Source organism: Protopterus annectens, chromosome 5.part0, assembly GCF_019279795.1.
Source record: "Protopterus annectens isolate FY-2018-M chromosome 5.part0, PAN1.0, whole genome shotgun sequence".
Taxonomy (NCBI): Eukaryota; Metazoa; Chordata; order Ceratodontiformes; family Protopteridae; genus Protopterus; species Protopterus annectens.
In genome coordinates this window covers 1,346,133,213-1,346,151,394 of record NC_056735.1, presented here as the reverse complement: position 1 = coordinate 1,346,151,394, position 18,182 = coordinate 1,346,133,213, and positions in this window count along the sequence as shown.

The following is an 18,182-nucleotide window of genomic DNA, read 5'->3' as shown; positions in this document are numbered from 1 at the left end:
CCAGTGCAAAATGTTTAATGTGGGGGCTAAGATCCCCGATAGTCGCATGCCATATATCGTGCCTCCTGACCCCCCTCCCCCTGAAAATGTTATCAATTCCAAGGTTGCTGCAGGTCAGCATTTATGAAATGGTAGTGATGAACTTGTTGCCAATGCAGTCATTTGATGCACTTGTCTTGACAAATCAGAATTCATGGGCTTAATCACCAGTGAATAGTCATGCTTCCCTATATGAGTAATATCAAGACACAGTGTGCATACATTGGTTAAGAACTGTGAACTTGTAGCTGTTTTAATTAGCTTTTATGCAGTGTTTTCTAACTCCTTCTGTGTGTAAGTGTAAGCATGTGTTATGAATGATGTTTTTACAAACAGGAGGCATCCAGTTCTTTGGGATAATACTAGTTCAAATGAGCAGTACTCTTTCATGTCGATTGTTTTCTCCTTGTGGACCTTCTGTAGTGCTTGAGGTTGTTTAGTCATTTATGACTCTAAACTGCTTTGACTTCTTTCATTATCAGTTTTGGATTTTCCTTGCTAATAACATGTATATGATTATAATTTGTTAGGGGCATTGTTTTTATTCACTGTGTGGCCTGTTTAGTATTTTGTTGACTGGATGGCTGTTCCTTCTATTTATTTAGTTAAAGAACTGTAAGCCTGTTTGAAGGTTGCTGATGTTGAACTGTTCCCCCCTGAACTGTAGCACTAATGCAAAAATAACTAGGATGTTTTATACTGATCATGGTTATACACTGGAATCAGACTACAGAGGCTTTTATTTTTAATCCATCCACATCTACAAGCCACAGCCAACCCCATAATGATCCCATAGCAATACTGTGAAGTCACTGCCATCCATGAAGTTTACCAAGCAAGGGGGGGAGTAGATTGCCAGTCCTTTCTTCCATATCTCACACACATACACACACATCTACAGACAAGTTAGAAGTGGCCAGTCTACTCACTCATAAGAAGGCTGTTCTAAAAGTACAAAATAACTCATATCAGATAGCCTTTTTATAATTTGTACAACACTTGCTTGTTCTTTTTTCCACATTTGCTATACATTTTTATCCCAAGGACTGCAGGCAGAAATGTGAGTTTTCCCTTATCATGCAGCAAAACAAAAGCAGCAGAACTGGCATTTTTGTCATTTCTGTTGGCGTAGAGGTGTAAAGCCCCAAGTACAACCCAGATGACCTAAGTTCAATGCATGGCTTGGGCACTTACAGGAGCTGGAGTGGAAGGAATAGGGATGAAGAAGCAGTTGCTTGCTCCCATCTCCCAGACAGGAGGACACTGGAGCATGCCGGAGTAGAACGCTACCTCTGGGGGCAATGTCAGTGCTGTGCCGCTTACCCATTGTGCCGTTCTAATGCAGGTAGAAGTGTTTGAGGATCATGTCACCACATAAATGGGGGCATTCTCCTTGCAATGCCATTGCACATTCTCACTCATCATGTCAGCACAGCATGTCAGCGAGAGTCAGGATACATAACAAGTTAATCTGTCCTCTGTGAACAGCAGTATGGCTCTGTGGTTCACTCCTCTCCAACCAAATCACTTCACTAGTATTGGACATTTCTCAATGACTTTGGACTGGGAGGAGATAGTGATTACTTGTCAGACCAGATTAAATATGCAGTATGAGGGAGATGGGACATAAAGAGAGGGATGCTGTCACTGAAGATGAGTCCCACTTACTAATTTAGTAGCAACCCCCCCCCCCCAAAAAAAAGTGGCAGGGTGTTTACACCAATATTCACTTAGTAACCCTTGCTGGTATGAATGCTAGCTTGTTATGAAGCATACCACATTTTTACCTAGATAGGTAATATCAGTTTGGGGAACCAATGGTAGAGCACCTGCACAAAAATGCTGCTAACTGACAGTATGATGGAACAGGGAACTGTCTAACCCAACTCCCTGTGGGTCCCCAGTGGAAACCAGACACCACATGACAATACTGGTTTCAAATGAGGCAGGGCAGTCCTGAAATGTTATGCACTCACAGAAGTAAGCATCATGTTCACGCTGACACCCACTACATATTGATCCATGGGTGTGTTACTGGGCATGTGCAGTGGGGATAGGGTTAGAAGACAAAAACTGAATGACCCTTGGAGGCTGTCTCAGTGATTTCCCCTTTCACTTGGTTCTCAAACAGTCAATGGGGAATGAATGGTCCAGTAGACCAAGAGAGGGACTGAGGTTGACAGGTAGGGAGGGCAAAAAAGGAAAAGAAAAGAATCAATGTTGTACACGTAAAGCTGTGTTCTATAATATCTAAACAGGTTGGCTCATCATATAAGAGCTGGGTCAGTGCACAACTGAAGGGAAAACATCAACTATCAATGCATCTATTTTATAAGCTTCTAGAAACTACAGCAGCCACTCCAGCTGAATAAGCCATTCATGCAGAGTAGGAGCTGTGAGCCCCCTTCTTTACAACAAAATAAGCATTACTTGAGCTTCATCTGTATACAGTTTTTTTTTTTTTGGGGTGAGATAGCAAGCACTTTCATACATGCCAGCAGTACCGTGGATGATGTAATGGCAGCTCCTGTATTCATCATTTGGTGAATTGCAGTACATATAGGATGTATTACTGCCACCAGAGCCCCAACTGCTCAAATACTAATACCGCACAGCCAGGGAACCCGAGCAAATGGCAACCTGTACAGCTTTGTGCTCATGCTCAAACTTGACAACTGTGTTCAAATGAGGTGCAGGGGAGAGAGAGACTGGAGTTGCCACACCTCACCCAAAGTCAGTACTGCAGTTCAGACAATGTTAGTGCCACAGTCATGTGCATGGAAGTGCAGTCCTGAGTTTTACATGGTGATTGGCAGAGGGGTTTGGTTTAGGGAGCAGCAAAGAAGTTTAGTGATAGGGAGAAGGGAGGTGTTTTAGGTGTGGGGAGCAGGAATGGGGTTTTAGGGATAGGGAACAGTAAGGGAGTTTTAGGGCTAGGGGAGCAATTGTGGACTTTAGGTTAGGAAGCATGCAGGGGGTTTAGGTTTAGGGAGGGGGAAGGAAGCTTAGGGTTAGGGAGCAGGAGTGCTGTTTTCTTGTCAGGGAGTGAAGGGGACTTTAGGTTTAAGAAGGGAGGAGTGAAGATTTAGGTTTAGGGAGCAAGTGGGGTCTTGGGTTAGGGATGGGAGTCCTCTGGTTAGGGTAATGGACTGGGTGGGAGTTTTTAGGGTTAGAGATAAGGTTATGTAGTTAAGTACTGCTGGGTGGTGGGAGGGATACGTAATTTACTATGATTGGGCTGTCAGGCTGGTGGAAGTTAGGGTACTTGCCAATTAGAGTAAGTGGCAGCGAACAAGTGTGGCTCGAGCTGTTAACATACAAGCACTTGTAGTATCAGCGGCCCTTCTGTATCCTTGGCTGTCATACCCAGGCATCCGAGTTTCCTTATAAATGCAAGCTATCTTAGTAAACACTCTGGTTATCAAATGTCTTCTCAACCAAAGTTTTATGCTTTCTTTGTTAAAAGAAATGCAGTCCTTGGGATAGAATGTGAAAGAAACTATAAAAAATCAGATACATTCCAATACGTTTTTGTTTTAAAAAATATTGTTTTGGTTAATCACACTACTGCTTTTTACTGATAATCCATTATATTTAGGAAGTAAGTCAGCCAGCTTTGAGTACCTGTGTCACCTTCTTTGATGTTCTCAATGAGTGCATAAGAAAGACGTTTTGCAAATTATAAATGGAATTTATGTGAATTTGTTTCTCATTGCCTCAAGTATATATGCAGAAACTGAATGAGCTCACAGTTGTACAAAACTGATCCTGACTGCCAGATGAAACCTGATACAGATCAGACAGCTTTCTTGGATGGTATGTGGGACATGTTCCAGCTGTGTGACACAAACACGTTCTTGCTTGTAGGCAAAGGAATGCCTATTGTGCAGCTGACGTCACATTTCTGAGGGAGACGCTACATTAATGTTTTGTAGTACAAACTAGTTATTACTGCAGGTTTTATCCATGCTTCTAGGTGGTTATGTTTTGGTTTTCTTTGTTTTACTCTTAGTTACATTATTGTTAATAATCATCTTCTTAAAGAGGAAGCCTTCTAGCCTACTCCTTTTGTACATTTCCTTTGTTTGCACTCACTGATTTTTGTTCTCTCTTTCAGTTTTGTAAATGTGTTGTCTTTCAAGTATATTATGATGTTTCTTTGCCACGTTTTGCAGTTCCATTCTGGTTCATAAGGCATCTTTTCACAAAACAGTATGAAATAGCACTTGTCAGTTTTCTCTCTCTCTAATAATTATGTGGATATGTGTTTGCTGTATTATGTATACTGTCTCCTGCAAAAATAATGCATGTCTGTTAGCTACATGCTAAATGCTCGAGTATTAACCTGCTTATATAGTTTTTTCTGTTTGCTATCATTTGTGGAGCTTTTCTTTCCTAAACATGGGACACATCCCAGCTGGACATCTTGGTTATGAAAAAAAAGTAAAACTGAGCTGCCATACATAAGCACAGTGGTGGTGTGGGTGTTTTTATTAAAACAAGCTGGACCAGAGCAATGTTTTCCAGGGCCCATTTGGTATGCTCTTATATAAAAAAAAAAAAAAAAAGGCGCAGACAGAATAGCTGAGGATTTTTAGAAACAAAGACATCAAGCACTGGACAACTGACTGGGTTAGGTGGGATACTGGCTGTACTTATGATCTGTGTTAATCTAACAACCCAAGTGCTGGAGGCCAGCATTACAAATGAAAGTATGGCTAATGGCCAACTCACATTTTCTGGGGCTCCCCTGCACTCTATCAGGATACCTATGTTTGTTTCACTGCAGTAAGGCTAACTGCGGGCTGGCATAGATGAAAGGTGCTGGACTTTGGCAGCAGACATTCACAACTAACTCAATGCTACTTATGTTAAATACAGTAATAAAGGAAGATGAGGTCAGGGCATTACAACGAAACCCCTAGGATGACTTAGGGCACGATCCATCTGGCATTCCTAAATGTTGGTAGTTCAGGTGAATAGCTAATGTTGGTAATGGATGGGTTCTTGTAATATTTGAAGTCAGGCAGGAGGAGGGATTCCTCCTCCCCACCAAAAGTCACCTCCCCACCAAAAGCAATCAGTCAATCAATCAATCAAAGTCATTTTCTAGATTACCACAGAATATCAGTTTGTGTAGCAAGTTATCAGTTGTATGATGTGTTTTTTCCTAGATAGCCTTCATAATGCACTTAGAATTTGGTGTCAGCAGTATATGCTTTCATAGTTGCTGATGTTATTATGTTCAGAAAATGCTTCTGTCATGCATTCCTGTTTTAAAAAATCACCCTTCTTCCCTCCTAGTTTTGTTAATTTGAATCTTTGATAAGTCTGTGTGTTGCCCTGGATGTGCTTTTTCCATTAATATGGATTTCCCCCTTCTTCACCTTTGACTGCCTTACAAATATCTCCAAGGAATATAAAACACAGTCCTAGCACCATTCAGGCACCACGGATACTCTCAAAATACAACTGTCACACTTGGAGGTGGGAGGTAGCACCAAATTTTTCAGTTTTGTGTCCACATTCTATTTGCTTTTTTTATTTTTTATTGTTTTTGCAGGTGCACCCTACCTAATCCCTCCACCAATCACACACTCCAGTACACACAGAAACACATAGACTCATACACCACATAGACTCATATACACACACACACACACACACACACACACACACACACACACACACACACACACACACACACACACACACACACACACACACACACACACACACACACACACACGCGTGTGCGTGCACACGCAAACACACACACACAGATGCAAACACACAGGCGCACACAAACACAAACACATATGATGCTGGGTTGCCCATTTCTATGATACAAGTTTGCTTAAGAACTTGATGGTTGTAAAGATGTAATCAGATTCATAGATAGGAAGAAGGCAAAAGATAATTACAGTGACTTTATATCAGAATTATGTACATTTTATGAGATTCATGTTGATCCATCGAAGGCAGTATGAGTGAATGCAAATAAACTGAAACCAGTTTGCTGAATCCACCTTCAGTGACATTACTTGTTCTCTTTTAATTAAATCACCTAGCAGTTCACAGGTTACAGCTTGTATATCACTTACCTATCTACCATACAATGAGGAGCGTGTCAATCAATCCAAGGCAATTTCAGGAAACACAAATAAACCAAATCCAGTTTGCCGAATCCGCCTTTAACAAACACTGAAACCATTTTTTTGCAGAAGGGCAAGCCCCCCTGCACCCACCATGTGGGGGACACCCCTCATACCCCATGAAATTATACACACCTACTCTGAGGTTGCACAACAGTGGAGAACACTTTTATCAATAGGGTTTTGGTGAACTGGCTTCGATTTTGTTGTGTTTCCTGAAATCGCCTTGGATATATGGACATGCCTCCCATTTTATGGTAGATTGGTAAGTGAATTGCAAGCTGTAACCTGTGAACTGGTGATTGATTTAATTAAAAGAGAACAAATAATGTCAGTGTTGCCTGAGATAACAGGCCAAGTGTGTGCCATAGTTGGTGAGGTAGGCATTAAAGCTGATCTCTGTCACTTGTGTAAGTGTATAAGCTTGGCTGTACCAGATAGAATCAAAGCCAGTGCCCCAAGTAAAATCAAGTTACCACGGTTGACTTCCAGTATCAACAAGCTCTACAATAAATGCAAAAAGTTGCTGTCCAAGAAAACAAAGACAAGGACCCGACAATAAAAAAGCATCCTCCTTAGCCTTAACAGGCAAATAAGACTTCTCAAATTTTCCAAGAGCTCCTTTGAGAGAAACCTAGCAAGTACTGCCAAGGATAACCATGAGGCCTTTTATAGCTATGTACATAACCTAAAGGGTAGGCCCCAAGCATGTGCAGAACTGGTGGCCAATGGTATCACACACACTCACTCCCCAGAGATAGCGAACCTGCTAGCAGACAGGTTTGGAGAAAAGTTCACTCCCTTATTCCCTCCTAACTTACAACAACCCCAACCTCCAAACCCCCCCCACCTTACATATCTGAAGAGCAGATCCTCAAAGTCCTGTCCAAGACAAAGAACGTGGCCTCTATAGGACCAGATGACATCCCAGGCTGTCTTCTAAACAGGCAAAAACATAAACCAGCAGCACCACTAAGTACCCTTTTCAATCATAGGCTTTGGTCCTGCAGAATGGAGAACAGCTACAGTTATTCCCCTCCACAAAGGTGGCCTTGCAACACACCCACAGAATTACAGACCCATAAGCCTGACCAGCCTCATCTGTAAGGCCATGGAATATATCATTATGGACCTCATAAATAAAGACATAGGTGACCTCAAAATCCTGGATGCTACCCGATTCAGCTTCCTGAAGAGCAGATCCTGCCTGTTAAATCCGGTGGATTCCTTGAAAGTGTGACCAAGGCCATTTATGAGTCAAATTTGTGCACACAACATACCTTGACTTGGCAAAGGCTTTCAACACAATCCCACATTCAGGCATTACCAATAAACTTAGCAAACTGAATATAAACCCCTGCATTGTAAGATGGGTTGCCAACTGGCTCACACACCAGATACACACTATGAAAGTGGGTGACTCCAAATCACCCAGCAGACCTGTTACCAGTGGGGTGCCACAGGGGGCAATGCTGGGCCCCCTACTGTTTGGTATATACCTCTCAGAAGTTCAGGTCAAAACTAAAGAGTTGTGGCTGACCAAGTTTGCAGATGACTGCAAACTAGGTGCAATCATTGAATCCCCAAATGATGTCAGTATACTCCAGGATGGTGTCACATGGACAAACAACTGGTGTATTAGTCACGGTCTCAAATTGAAAGCAAAAAAATGCATCATCATTCCCTTCAGCACAATCAATGTCCCTTCACACTATCAAATCAATAACAATACCCTAAGTACCCATGAAGTGGTAAGGGACCTGGTATCACAGTTGACTATGACCTTAACTTTGACTGCCACATGTCTACCATTATAAGGAAAGCTTTCCACATAGCTCACTTCATTAGTAAAGGCATTGTATCGAGAGCAAAAAAAGTTATAAATTCCCTATACTTGGCACTTATGTGGCCCATAATTGAGTATAACGCCCCATTCAGTATGTACCACACTATGCATCTACAGCAATTAGAGAGACCTCAGAGGTTTTTAACAAAGAAGATCAAGGGTCTCCAGCATGTGCCTTACACGGACTGACTAAAATCCCTGTCACTATACTCCGTATTGTATAGACTTCTTAGGGGTGACTTATTCCTGACCTACAGAACAACCCAAGACCCAAACCTAGTGAACTTACTGCATATCCCTAAATCAAATGGGTCTAGGGCTACCCATTCCAGGGACTTAAATATGGCCTGCGACTTAAATAAGACATGCTGGAGAGACAGATTTGTCTTCCATTGACTGCAACGTCTTTGGAACAGGCTATCAATTCATGTGAAACAGAGCACCTCACTGTAAATTCTTACCGGGGATAGCATCCACAACCCTCCTGGACATGAGCAGTCATCACGAAATGTAATCTGGGGTATTTACTAGTACCACTACGGTATTACATTGGGTTGAAACGGCTAGGCTTAAAATGACCTCTGGAACGATAGCCTAGTAATCTCTTATGATCCCATGATCTACATGTTCATCAGAGGATCGTTACTTAGAACAGGCCACACAAGGATCACATATGGCTTTAGAGCAACCTTTGGAGTGCAGTCCATTGCCCATCATGGTGTACTGTCTGAAAGTGGGTGCTCATAAAACTATGAGTATTCTGGGGAAATAAACTATTTGCTCTGGAATCAGAGGAGGTACATCAAACCCAGTTGTCTAGTAAAGATGAGAAGAGACCTAAAACCTAGTGTGGCTGAGGACAAAAAGGCACTTCTACAGTGATGGCTGTCTACCTGCAGCAGTACTGAAGCACAAACCCCAGAAGAAATCTGTCTTCCATTTTACTTCTAGGAAAGCAGACTGTTTGGAAGAGGGACAGAGTGGAAAAGGGCAGTATATGATGACATGCATGTCTACATCATATTCTGCAATTACTATGGTAAGAGAGACTCCTGCATATGTGCAGTTGCACTCAGCAAGCTCTGGACAGACTTGTATGAAATGGGGGCCCAGGAAATTTCCTAGACAAGTATCTCTCTCTAGAGGAGAATAGAAATGTGACAACTTTTAGGACTCAGCTATGTCACAGCTATAAATCTGAATCCAGACAACATCAGAAAGTCATGAGCTCCCATAGAAAAGGGAGCCGAGAGGAGTCAACAAGGAAGATCATAGAGAGACGCAGATCTCATATATGGCCATAGAATAATTGAGGTAATTTATTCAAGGAAATATCTGACCCACAAGACTTAAAGAAGTCAGTTTATTGAGACAAAAGGTTGTTGTACAGTGAGCAAACTCCTAGGAATGGGCTATTAGAGGAAACAGTCCAACGTTTGGTAGCCTCAGGAGCTCCTCTGGTACTGGCACATGCTGTTCCTTTTCCAGGCCATTTAGAAATAAATTACCATAGGAGAGGGGTTATATGGACTTTTATTTGACATTATGGCACTAATGATGGGGCAGGATACTATAGAACAATAAACATTACCAATAAGTTTGCAAGGCAGGAGACAAAAAGTAGGAATATTTGATGCCTTTGTCTGTCAAAGAGGAACTATTTCAGAAGGAAATCATGGATATGGTGGAGCAGTCCATACCCCAAGCACCCTAAGTGTGAATTTATCCTAGCAGTGATTGACTATGCCAGTATGTGCCCTGAGGTGGTTAAATTGTTCTGCAGCGAGGCACAGAGGTTAGCATATGCTTTGCAGGTGATTTTCAGTATGATACAATTCCCTTAGGATGCTCCGACAGATCTGGGGACAAATTTCACGTCAAATATAATGAACTCTCTGTTTAAAGAAGGACTGATACCAACATGTTGGAGTCAAGTTCTAATTTTACTTCTATATACAGGAGGCTTGGTGGTTTCATTGAATAATTACAGACCAGTATAGACCAGTGTGCTATTTTCCTCTACAGCTTCAGGAGATATTATGGGACTCACACTGCTCTCCCTGACCTAGTAGAATACCTATCAGCCTTTTAAGGGCAAATCTTCAGGCAACATCCTTCAAGTTCTCTTCAAAGCTTTGGATACGGTTTGTCAATCTGGGTCTATATATACCAGTTAATGCAACTTGATGGCTCATGGGCGATCTTTTAAATAGGATGCAGGCCCTCACATGATGTAAGGCTACATCTGTCTGTTTTCTTCCAATAAATGTTGGAGTACCTTACAAATGTTAGATTGTCTCAAGGATTTGTTCCAGCACCTCTTTTATCCAGAATTATTGTGAGTAACATGGCTGGTAATTGTGAACAGTCTAATTAAATATGCTGATAATGCCACAATTGCCTCAGCAGAATACTCACTTGAGTCTCCTAATACTAAACTTTTTACCTACTTCCATTCCAAAAAAAATGGATGTGTTACATGTATCCATGTCTCACTGCATTGAATACAAACATGCTGCCACTTTCCCCAAGCCATCAAAGCTTTTACCACCCACGACTCAGAACCGGCCTCAGTTTAATACTGTCAATGACTCCACGTTGTAATTGACTCAACATGGCAGGTACATGTTAAACATACTAAGGAGTTGCAAGGCAGAATGAAAGTTTTCTACCATGGGCACCATGTGGCTATTGTCATCATCTTCATGCCTGAACCTGCCTGAATGCAGGCCATCCAAGCATGGTCTACTCCTACAACCAAATGGCAAGTCAGGCAATTCTGAGAACTGCAGGGTACTACATAATATTTGCACTCACTATAACTAATTGCATTCTAAAGTAAAGTGTTAACAATGATTGTCATTTTTCTCCACAAGCCATCTTCTGTCATGGACTTAAGATGAAACAATAAGCCAAATGAGGTACTTTAGACTTTAGCTTGTGAGCAGAGACAGATTTTTTTTTTTGTTTTTATAAACTGAAAGAGACCTTAAGTAGTCCCACTGTACTGGAAAGTCCTGAATACTGTTAAGAAGTAGATGATTCAGATCATTCTCTGGGTCACTTATTTGCCAGGTACTACTGCAGAGTGGTAAATGTCCTGTGGTATAGTTCAGCAGAAAACTATTGTCAAGGAAAAGAACACTAACAACTGTGCAGAAGGCTCCCCTTAGATTTGTCTGGTCCTACCAAAAGCTACAGTTTTACCTTTGTAATATACCTTAAGTGGTTGCACCAAGTTATTGGTCATAATGTCAAGATGTCTCTGTGGAGGTTAGAGCCACAGTTCTATAAAGTGAAAATCCGCAATCAAAGATTGACGCTTCAGGCCATCATGGCTAGACTGTTTTAAGGAGAGCTTGGAATGGACACATTGCACTACCTTTCAACAGCTGACCAATGTGGTTTGATCACAGCTGAACCTGTTTCATGTCTTTGATGGGCAGTGTGGAGAAAAAAAAAAAAGCTTTTGCCATTCTGTGAACCAGGGTAAGGAAGAATTTAGGAGTCATGCACAAGACTACAAAGTTTCTCCTTTTTCACAGGATCATTACCTCATTAGAGGACTAAGACCAGTCCCATTTGCCTTCTAATATATTATGCCAAGTAGTATGAACCCTCACTCTATTTCCTGAACATCTCCAAGAGACGAAGAATTCCAACAGGCTGAACAAAATACCAATTACGCATTATTCTGGAGAAGACCAACTTGCAGGAGGGTCTGTGTCACATCTGAAGAACTACTTGCACAGTAATTTAACTTCTTCAGAACTGTATTCTCTACTTTCTGTGAGCAAAAGATATTTGTTTTATCTAGGTTGTTCTGGTCATTGTTGCCAAGGAGCATTATGGGTTACATTACTGTACAATAGTAATGGTACATTTGCACTGTTAATCAATACATTCAGTTCAGAGATGCCATGTTATACTAGAACAGTATAGAATAATTCTATTTAATCCCTGATATTTCACAATTATACACAGATGCGACTTATTCTAGGGTGGAATGAATAGTAGATGGTTTCAGTGCCTTTATACTTTATTTAAATGTGAACACACAAGGGAAAATACTTGAAAGTAGAGAAAATAAAACAGGGAAGAGAGACAAACATTGAGAATAGTGATACATTCAAAGTCAGCTTTATGAGCCTTGAGTAAGAGATTGAACACCAATGGGAAATATCAATGAGCTGAAGGGTTAGGCTTGCCACCCCTTCGGTTTTTTTCCGGACTATCAGGAAATCAAACTGATTCTCCGGTAGTCCGGAAAACACTGTACAAACTCCGGTATTCTGTTTCAAAAAGGAAACAGACTATCGGAGTTTGTAAATCGGCTGATTTACTATGCTTTTCTTACAGAAAAGCATAGCAAATCAACCAAAAGCAGGCGGCGGGAGCGAAAAAAGAGGGCGTTCCCGTTGATCGGCTGATTTACTATGCTTTTCTTACAGAAAAGCATAGCAAATCAGCCAAAAGCAGGCGGCGGGAACGAAAAAAGAGGGCGTTCCCGTTGAGTGATGCTGTCGTGACATCACAAAATGGGCGGTATGTTGGCGGGAGAGGGGGTGGGGCGGGCGGGGTTACTGGTGACGCGAGGGGCGTGGCGTGGCTCCGGTTTTAGCCGTGAACGAAGGTGGCAACCCTATGAAGGGTGGATCTGGGTCCTGGAGACAGATAATCTAATTAATATGCTATATGTGCTAAACCAGGGGAATATTTCTAAGTGGCAGGTAATTAATGGCCGGCAGCACTTTGCTTTCCTTATAGATGTAGAAATCCAAGGCTCGTGTAGTGGTAGTGAGGCAGGTACCAAAAATCATACTTCCACCTATGAGGTGTCAAATGCAAATAAGAATAAGAATGATAAAACCAGTAAACCACTCGATCCATTACGAGAAGGAGAAGTGGTAAGGATGCAGACATCCAAAGGTTATGATCGGATTGGTGTCATGAAGAATATTGGTCCAGAGCTGAGATCATATATTGTGGAATCACAAGGAGCAGTCTTTAAGCGGAACAGGAAACATTTGAGACCAGTGTTCATAGGTTCATAGGTTGGTATTAGGCTATTGGCCATAGGGCCTATACAAGCCTAGCCATAACAATTCCCTGGCTATTTATTCCCACAATATTTACTTCCCTGGACCCCTGTCTAGCAGGGTGACTGACATGATCCCCAGGGTGAATTTCCTATCTCCCATCCAATCGTCAAAGTTCCTTTTGAAGAGGGCCAAAGAGGCGCTCTGCTTGACATGTATGCGCAGTCTATTCCAGAGTCTGGGGAGTCTCTGGGTCAGGCACCTATCCCTCCAGCATGTTTTGTTCATTGTGATGACAAGGTTTAAATCCCTGGAGTGTGTGGCTCTGAGGGATTGGGATTTCTTTAAGTGTAGCATGTCCAACAGCTCTGGGTTTGACATGGCCTTGTATGTTAAGCAGAGATTGCCTCTGATTTGACGATATACGACAGAGGATAGCTGGAGTTTTTTTTAGATGGTCAGCATAGGGCATCTGCTTTAGGCCTGTGATTTTTTTTTTAGTGAGGTATTTCTGTGGCCTTTCCAGTTGTTGCAGATGTCTTGAGAGGTACATACCAAATGGGGCATTGTATTCTATAATGGGTCTAATGAGGGATGAGTACAGTGGGACAATGACCTCCTTTTTTCTAGATGAAAGCCCTTAGTGATGAGGTGTGCCACATAGAAGGATTTCCTGACTGTTGTGGTGATGTGGTTATCGAAGGTGAGACCACTGTCCACCCGTGTCCCTAAGTCTCTTATCACACTTTTGGTGTTTAGTGTACTGCCACCTATGTGGTAATTCACGGGTACATGTTTTTTCCCAAAGGGGATAACTATACATTTCTTGGGATATGCTTGTGCCCATGGCTCTGGCACCAAGCATCTGTTTCTGTAAGGCCCTTTTTTAGAATATCTACATCATTTGGGGATTCAGTAATGGCTCCCAGTTTGCAGTCATCTGTGAACTTTGTTAGCCAGAGTCCCATAGTGTCTGAGCCTATACCATAGCACATAGCCCGTGAGAAAGACTCTTTATCTCAGAGTGAGTTGTCTAGTGTTCCAGTTCCAGAGGAAATTCCAGAGAATATTCATGTTCCTGTGACAAATCCAGAAGTTCCTGATATCAGTTGTTCACCGCAGGCTGTCCCGGTTGATAAATTTGGTCCTTATGTTTGAAGATATGGTCATATCTCTAAACTCTGTAACCAATATGAAGCAACTTGGACATCAACATTGTGGTTTGTTTCTAATGTCTATTATAATGCATATCTAACTCTAATGTTGTTTTTACGAAGGGAAATCATTTTAAGAGGGAGGATGTAGATCAATGTGTGTGTATGTACCTTAAAGAAGCAATCCAAGGGCTTGCACAAGTGTATAAATGCTGACCACGTCCACGTCTGACTGCCATTTTGTAGTTAGTTGTGAGATGTAAGCATGTATGTTTGTAAGGTATATCTGTTAACCAGTTTGTTTGTATTTTATAATGCTGCTATCCATCCTGATATGTTTCTATGTATTAAAGCATCTAAACGATATACCCAGCCTGCTTGTCATCTACATTAGAGAAGGACGAACGACAAGTTTAATGTTAAAGTCATGTGCACAGTCCCAACCTCTGCTAAGGTAGTGAGTTAAATGTGCACAACTCCCACCACTAGAAAGGTACTGAATTAGATGTGTACCTCCCACCACTAGAAAGGTACTGAGTTAAATGTGTACAACTCTCACCACTACAATGGTAGTGAGTTAAATGTGTACAATTTCCACCATTACAAAGGTAGTAAGTTAAATGTGCACAACTCCTGCCACTACAAAGGCACTATGTTAAATGTGCACAACACTCACCACTACAAAGATAGTATGTTAAATGTGTACAACTTCCACCACTACAAAGGTACTGAGTTAAATTTTTACTGCTGTCAATATTACAAAGGTAATATGTTAAATGTGTACAACATGTACAACTACAAAGGTACCAAGTTAAATCTTCACAACTCTCACCACTACAAAGGAAGTGAGTTAAATGTGTAAAACTCTCAGAACTACAAAGGTAGTGAGTTAAATGTGCACAACTTCCACCACTACAAAGGCACTGAGTTAAATGTGTACTACTTTGTACATTACAAAGACAGTGAGTTAAATGTGCACAACTCCCAGTACCACAAAGGTTCTGAGTTAAATGTGCACAATTCCAACCACTACAAAGGTATTGAGTTAAATGTGCACAATTCTCACCACTGCAAAGATACTAAGTTAAATGTGCACAACTCCCACCACTGTAAAGGAACTGAGTTAAATGTGCACAACTCTCACCACTACAAAGATAGGGAGTTAAATGTGCATAACTTCCAACACTGTAAATGTTAAGTGGTATAAAGCCATTAAAATGCGTGTATATTTTTTAAGATTAATATTTGGTGGGGCCTGTGCTGTAATGTAACCTAAACCATAATGCACTGCAGTTTTTAGGCTGTAGTCATGTGAGTGTGAGATGCTGAAGTGTTAACATTATTTATGCTGAGCTACCATGCTGTTTGAAATAAAAGTTGCTATGTCATGTCATTACTATCCACAATCAAATGGTGAAGCTGACTGAGCAGTCATACAGACAAAGAGATAGTAAGCAAAGACAAACAAATTCTCATACCATATCAAAGTATTCCACAGGATGTCAATGGAATAAGGCCTTTGCAGCTAATCTTGAAGATAAATATGAACTGGCATTCCATTATTAAAGTCAAAATTTGAACAAGTGATTTTGAACTATATAGTTAAATAAAGTGCTCAAAAAGCTAAGAGTATGTATAAAATGTTTTATAACAGGCAAACTTCTGTACAACCACTACTTGTCCTACAACCAGGTCAAGCTGTCTGCTTAAAAGTAGAAGGGGAGAAAAAGTGGAATGCAACAGGTGTAAGAATGCAGAAATTCACGAAGCTACATTCCTATATGGGACCATCTAAAGATGGTTCCGCAGTTCAGTGTAATAGATGACATGGTAGCTATTTTATATTCTGAGACTCATTCATGTCCTGGAATAGCAAGATTGAATGACTGAATGTACAGACTTATCATACTAAGGTAAGGACTACTGGTTTTCAAGTATTCCCTTTTCTCTGAAACATGGATCTCTTAGAGTTGGAATATATAAGTTTGAGAATTATGGGGTATATATATTGGGAGGGGGGTTGCAGGGGAACTTATCCCCCCTGCAAAAGCAACTTGGAAAGAGAACAACAATGCTGAACATTATCTGTTCTACCACGTTTTTGTATTTATTTTTTCATAATACCAGGGCTTACACTTAAAGAGCCTTGAAATTACAATAGGGGGCCAGATCACATATTCAACTGGTTCCTGATGAGTGCTCACCTGAATGCAATGTTCCAATGAACCAGCCTATCTTGAAAAGTGAATTAGAGATGTTCAAATGTATGCATATATTGTGTATTTGCACAAAGTGCTATTACCATTTTAATACAAAAGTATAGTGTTGGACTTTGAAGACAAGTTGCATATACTGAAGTTTGAGTTTGACTAACTGTACTGTCAGACCATGTGCTGTCCAACCAACACAATTCAGTGTGACTCTTCCTGCTCCTGATCCATTTGACTGTTTTGTTTAATGTCTGTAAAAGCTCTAATGCATGTTATAACAGTATGTCTCAAAGTTTTCCTTTTGCGGGTAATACGGCTGGTTCCAGTTTAGCCTGAACAGTTTTCATATTTTTCATGTTTATAGGAGTGTAAGATTCATTAATTTTTCTGAGCAATATCTGTCATCTGACAGAGTTATCAGGACACTTAAGCAAATGTTAACTATACATTTTAATGTATCATATATTACTGTATTATTTTTATACAATATTTATATCATCTGGATCAGTCCAGAGTGTTGAATGCATGATGCAATAATTGTGTGTCCTAATAGTTTGTATTTTCAAAAACAATTTTTCTAATGGTGATGCTTGATGATAAGTGATAATAAAGCTGCTAAGGTGCTTGTATATATTGTCCATATGTAAACCCTGTCATTACCCTTTTAAGGCTACTGTGTAGTGTATCACTTTTAAGAAGTAACCTGAGCCATAAAACACTGTGAATTCTGTACAGTAGTCAGTTTGATATGAGATGTCAGTTGCAGTGGTGCAGCGGTTAGCATTGTCACCTCACAGCAAGAGGTTCTTTGGTTTGATTCTTGGTTGGAGCACCTTCTGTGTGCAGTCTGCATGTCCTCCCTGTGGTCGACTGAGTCTTAAAGACATGCAGTAGGTGCGTGTGTGTGTGCCCCTTCTGTGAAGGCTGGGTGCCAGGCTGGCAACTCGACAATGTAAAAACTCCACTGCCAATCAATCTGCGGACTGGTGATCTGCTGTGGCGACCCCTAATGGGAGAAGCCAAAAGACAATTGTAATCAGTTTGATGTGAGATATTGAAGGCGATAACATTGTTCTTAATGAGCTTCCATGTTGTTTGTAAGAAACATAAGATGCTTGTTGAAACTAATGCAGAATCCTGACATTTCTGAATTAACCAACAAAGTAAATATAATATTTTCAAAAGGAACTTCTGAAAGCAGTTATAATACTTTTTTCTTTGCTTGCTTGCTTATTTAACTACTTGATTGAAATGCTTGAGTGATTTGGGTATTGCAAGGTATTTTTGGTAGGCAATGCAATTACTATGTAAAGAATGGAACTTTGTTATGTATTCTAAAATAATGGACATAAAGGTTTCTTTTGCTTAGTAGAGAGCTGTTAAAGGAGTCACTGTGAAGCTTTTTATATTTTATTTTCCTGAAAATATACAAAACTGCAAAACTGCAAGTTTTGGCAGTTTTGAAGTGACTGGGTAAAGTGCTGAGCGACTGCACAATTTTGTCTCATTGTTTTAAATGAGAGTATTTATTGTGTGGAACTTTGCTACGTACGTTGAAGATAATGAACATATTGTATAAGTTTCTTCTATTTAGCTGAGTGCTGATAAAAGGATATGTATAAGATTTTGGATTTGAATTTAATTTTCTTAAATATGTTTAAGTCTGCAGGTTATGGAATTGACTGGGGATCATAGGATCATAAGATCATAGGAGGTTACCAGGCTATTGGCCCCGAGAC